Source organism: Pseudoliparis swirei, chromosome 7 (assembly GCF_029220125.1).
Source record: "Pseudoliparis swirei isolate HS2019 ecotype Mariana Trench chromosome 7, NWPU_hadal_v1, whole genome shotgun sequence".
NCBI lineage: Eukaryota > Metazoa > Chordata > Actinopteri > Perciformes > Liparidae > Pseudoliparis > Pseudoliparis swirei.
This window is the reverse complement of record NC_079394.1, coordinates 9,809,211-9,815,364: the sequence shown is the minus strand read 5'-3', so window position 1 is coordinate 9,815,364 and position 6,154 is coordinate 9,809,211.

Below are 6,154 nucleotides of genomic sequence, written 5' to 3'. Positions count from 1 at the left end.
CTGGTGGGCTGTTTACCGTGATGTTTGGAAAACAGCATCGCACAAAGAGTCAGCGCACACACCATGACATTTTTTTAACGAAATTAGATAATGCAAAAACATTTTTTAAACCGGATCTTTATTTCAGAGCAAACAGACGCTCTCGTTGTCTAAAATAACGCTCGACGGACAAGCCGTGGTTCCTTTTGCTGGGCTCATCTTCCCAAGTCGGTTGCCTGTCGGTACGCATCGTGCTGATCGAAGCCAGAGCGTCATTTTGTCGACAAATAGCGTGAAGAAAAAGTGTGAGGGATGTCGGGGTGAAGTCAAAACAATAACTGGCGTTGAAGAGCCTATTATCTGTGACCGCCTGTGACCTGTGTGTCTGATAATGGAGCGAGAGCTTCGGTTTGGAGGGTTGAAGCGGTACTCTGGCGGAAAGTCTCTGGCATTGTCTCTCAGAGGTCTATTCATGAGTATACCACCTAAACTGATTCACATAATATGGATAGCGGAAATATCACGATAAACAATAAATGTGTCTGACAAAGTCACAACTAAATTCCCTTCTTAAATCCAGTCCATAATTTAAATGAATTCATGTAAAAAATTTACCGGGAAGAGGGAATCGGTTCAAGATCGTTTCACAGTGCCGGAGGCTCGAAGCTCAGCCATGTCATCGAGTTTAATGTTGTGGAACAGGCTGTTGCTGAATATATCTCAGCATTAGATGGCACATAAAAATATAATCGCAATTGTTGCAGGCAGCTGACCTTCCAAATATGTAACATTATTCAACACTCTCAAACACCCTTCTCTGGGTAAATTGAAAAAATGTTTCAATTTAATTCAGTTTATTTTGGATAGCCCGATATCACAAATTATTATTTTTTGCCTCAGAGGGCTTTAAAAACATCTAATATTTTAAGCAACAAATGTCCGTAGACATTCCAAGCTCATGAAAAGGCATCACATCATCAGAGAGTCAAATATTACTTTCAACATAGAAACCATCGACAGTAATGACGTGAGATGTGTTCAATGACCACAGCCAGCGATTCACCGGACGAGCCTCCTGACTGCTGTGGCTGCAGCTTCCTTCCAGTTCTGTTAGCACCGCATCCATCTGGTTCTTATTTTGTCTGTATTGAAAACTATAAGCAGGCAACCACAATGCAGTTCAAATAGCACATGCTGTATACTATATTGGCAATAGAGTTCATCCCTCTGCTCTTTGCATTCACATCCTCTTTTTTAAGATTCATATTACCATGATTTGTTTAATTACTCCTTCATGCTAACTGAGTCCGATGCTGTTTAAGCCACTGAGACATTTTTCCACTGCATTTAAAGCGTGTAACTAAATAAGCGTCACATAAGCATTTTTTGTTTCACATGCAACACGACGTGTGGTGTGTTCACTCTAACTGTGACGCAACCCTTTCGCTTGCATATAAATGTCATGCAAAGACGTGCCAGTTTAACTATTTCAACTGGGGCAAGCATTATAAAGGTTGCTTGACGGACCTGCCAAAGCATACATTTAAACCTTTTAAGAATCTCCATCATTATGCAGTTATTTCAGCCTTCTTTTATCCATTAATTGCTAAATCTGTAAATTCTGGGCTCATACTGCTGTACTGACGATGATTAATTCAGCGACATCAGAGTGGCGGGCAGTGGAGTGAATACAGCTTTGTGTAATTCACCGATCTGTATTCCCTGTGTTCTTCTAGTAATTTAGCGTGCGTTGCATGCATCCCTAACTCATCGCTGCAATGTGGCTTTACCGGACACATTGGAAGCAGGACTCCAGGTTTCAGCACGCAGGCGCGTTGCATGTTAGTGACCACGTATGTGAATACAGAAAGCACAGCTGAGGATCATAGGATAGTTTGCCACATACTTTGTAATTATTTTGTAATTAAAAGCATGACTGTGTCGAGACGTTTTATGTAAAAACTAAAATGTGAACGTCATGGTGCAGCTGAAGAGGTCAGAGGGTTACGAAAGCCAATTAGATTCATCTTCTGGGGACTACGAATGTATGTACACAATATTGTTTATCAAACTATTTGAGGGTTACAAGTATGAATAAAATGTGTGTATTATATATATTTTATTTTTTCCTTATATTAAATAATTATCTGATTTAATTGATAATAATTTAGGATAGGAATATGCAAGCATTATGCTTCTAAATGTCAGTCTTGTATATTGGATTGTTGTATTCTAATGATTGACTGAATAAAAAACACAAACATTCATACAGACATGCAATCCATCCAATAGTATTGCCAATTATCCAAATATTACTATGATTGATGCCGACCCTTTTTCCAGCTGTGAGGAAAGCAACAAAAACACACATTACAGATATATCTCACATTAGTAAAAAAGCTTCTTAGACGGCTTTTATGTTCATAGTCAAAAGTTGATTGAAAAACAATCGGCTCAACTTGATAACACCCTCTTAGAAATTAAAAAATTTAAAAAGATGAGTGCTTGTGAAGGTTTTTTTTCACCTCAATGTGTGAACCGTCAAACCAGCAACGCAATAAGAACGCACCACAATTACTGAGATTTTTTGTTTGACTTTCCTCTATTTAAGTGCAGTGAGACGTGGAAGAATGAGGCACAGCGTTCCACTGGCAAAAGACACAGAGGCGCCGTATTCATGAGTGGAAAGATCCTCACTGTGCGTCTGCTGGGGGTGTCGGCACAGCACCACAACCACCACCACCACCACAGCATCACAGAAGCACCAGCACCACCACCACCTCTCTGTGCTCTCCCACAGCACATGGCACTCTGTCGGAGCAACAGCACAACTCCTGCCATTGTGTCCGCTGTCCGCTGATGACAACGACCTTCTGCTCAACCCAACGGGGATGGGGGACGGGGGGGGGGGTCAACTTTACTTTTGGAATGGAGGATGGGTGCTTCAAGGAGACGGAGGACATCCAACTCATAAAAGCTCAAATAGTGATGAGAGAGAAACTCAAGGCAGGGGGAGGGATGAGGCAGAGAAGATGGCTTTGAAGAGGAGTTAAGTATGATGGAGGAAAGGTCCCGGGAGAGGAGGAGAAAGACGGAGAGAGCATTGGAAGGCTCCATTGAGGAGCGAGGAAGGGTGTGAGAGGGGAATGAAAAAAAACCAATGAGAGAAAAAGACGTTCTTTCCATCCATACAAATTAAGCCGTCTGTGTCGGTGAAGTAATGTTCCATAAGTCACATCCATTAGCTGACAAGTTGCACGGACTCTGCACAAATGCTACGATTTGCTGCAACCTGTGTCGAAAGAAGGAGAGAGTTGTGCAGTTTTCATATGGGGATGGGGGATTAGGGGAGATCAGGTTGCCGTTTGAAGCCGGGGGAAATATCTCAAAACGGAATGTTCTCTCCACTTCATTGCGAGCGAGGCAGCGAGATGAAGCGGTCGGTAACAAACCGAGGCAAGCCTCAGCGAGGGGAGATGAATCTGAAAGCAAATCTGCCTACAAATATAGCTCACCAAACCCAGGAGAAAAGGAAGGGGTGAGAGAGAGAGAGCGGGAGATTGAAAATAGGGGGAATAGGAGCTTATCAAATATATTTGGCGATCGCTGATCATGACATGTGCTTAAAAGCTAAAAATGTTCGAAAGTATAGCGAAGAGGCAGTGAGGGGAGGCGAAACGGAGTCTCATCTTTTTGAACAATAAGGATAAGAGAGATGCTGATTTGAATGAGAGATGACGGGTACAGTGGGGAAGCTAAAACTGCGAATAGGGAGGATGGTTAATGAGCAGGTGGAAAAAAAAATAAAGAAATCAACCATCCACTGAGACGCGAATGGAAAACTCGAGAGTGGATGATTGCTCATCACAGCCCGTTTGACGCCCCGCGAGGTCCGAGCACGTTAATAGCCTCGTGATGTTGATCGATGCTGATGCATTACATTTGAGATGACACCAGAAGTTTTTTTTGTTTTTTTTATCGCTTTAATTTTTTCCGACTCCACTGCGTCGAGTTGACTGGCCCGAGTAAAGTCAGAGAAAGTCATGTCATCTTTGAACTTGGACTTGACAGTAAGTAATGGAGAGCATTTCTGTGTGAGAGGCGAATCGACAGAGCGCGAACAAGCTGAAAGGAAACGCAGACCGAGGGAGAGGGAGAGAGAGGAGAGAGGGCGAGTTGAAGAGGCTCGGATAAACACCCCCTCCCCGCCTGGGGATGTGCTGACTGGCAGAAAGGGACCGCCGAGGGAGGAAGGAGGAAGGAGGTAGGAAGGGAAGGGAGGGTCAAAACAGGAGGATCAAACAGAGAAGAGGTGGAAACATAAAGAGTTAGCCTCGTTGACTAAAAAAAGTGACCTTTGCTTGAGAGTACAATAAAGTACATTGTCATACAAGTTTGAAATCATGAAACAATAAGTGGTCCAACATTGCAGCGCGGGAAGTTGGCTCTAAACTTTCAGTGTCAAACTGAAACTTTTTGCCATACACTAACTTTAACTTTGTCAATGTTTTTCAAACAAAATGGAGACAAAATATGATTGCAGTCGCTGAGCTTTGAGTCACCTCGACTTGAATATAAATCATGGAAACACATGATCACGGGCATGTTTAGTGGAACTGTGGCCGGAGATTTGGACCGAACAACCTTCGTATGCCGGTGAGGGCGAAAGTAAATAACATTTCCAAAGTTAGCCAGCTTAGCATGGACCTCGTCTAACTTTGACAGCTCCTCTCAATAGCTTGAGGAAATGTGCCCCGTGTAGCATGAAAAGCCCTGTGTCATGGAGGCAGGACCCTACGTAGCAGGGGAGAGTAGGGGGAGGGATAGGAAAGTAAAGCGGGCAGAGACAGTGAAAAGGAAAGGCTATTATACATTTTTCATTAAGTTTCCAGGCTCTAAGCCACATCAAAGCCTCTCAGAGATAGAGGGGAGGGGAGAGCGAGAGAGAAGTAGACACAGGATGTTCTAATTAACTTCAGTCGCTTGCTCTCCCCCTTCTCTCTCTAAGTATATAAGTGTGTCTCTACCCTGCCCACTGTCTGTATGCCTGCCTTGTAAATTCATCACGACACCCCCCATGTACACAAAAAAAATGTAAAATTTGGGAGTTGCAGCTTGTGTAAGGGCGATCAAGCGGCAAAACCCAGGGAGGAGGGAGGGAGACGGGGGAGACGGGGGGGAGCAGGAAGTCAAAGAGAAGGGGAAAAGAGCCCTGAGGTGTTGCTGCTGCCACGCCGATAGGAAAGGAGGAAGAAGCAAAAGACTCGCTCTTTCCACCCCCCTCTGCTGTTTCATGGTGCATTCAAGTCAAATGGGGGAAAATGGGAGACGCAAGTCGCAACTCCCTCAGCTTTCAGGACACACTTATCTTCTGGCATCCGAGCTGTGCTGCTCCAACAAGAAAAGGCTTGTTGTTTAGCAAGATGGACGGAGGCAAACTTCCTTTTGATGCTGTAAAAGTGAAATAAAAGAAGTTTATTTGGAGTAAAAAGCTGAGCAAGAGCAACGCCAACGGAAGTATGAATGTATCAATTCATCAACTTTTGAGTCATGCCACCATCTTTCCACACAGTTCCAGAGTGCAGGACCCTCTTCCCTTCTCTCACCACTCCTCTCCCGCGTGTGAGTCAACAGGAAGTCGCTCTTCACATTGAGCGCAGAGTGTACACCAACTTGACGTCTTTATCCCGTGACTGAGCTGTTAGTCTCCTTCCGGAGGGCTGACGGAAATGAGCTCCATGTCAAAGAAAGAGGTTACGTTACTCTGTATAGAAGTGCATCTGGCTGCCTGAAAGGAGAGAAGAAAAAAAAGAGGAACGCCAGTGAAAGTGAGAAAGAAAGTGAGTCGTTAATCTGAGTGGGTATGGTCTCCCTGTGAGTGTGTTTCGATCAGCCTTAAATATTTATCAATAAAACGCAACAAATTGACCACTAATCCCCTGATGTTTTATTGATGGAAATGGTTGCTAATTCCCTCAAACTCTGTAGGCACTGCGGGTAATTGCTAGTGTGATTTGTACCGACTTGAGATTTAACAGACCATAAAGAGAGTCTGTGGTCTCTGGGCAACCGTCCACAGAGAGCTGGAAGGACTCGAGCAGCTCCAACAGAGGTGTCAAACTCATTTTCACCGTGGGCCACCTCAGCGTCATGGTTGCACCTCAGAGAGCCGGTT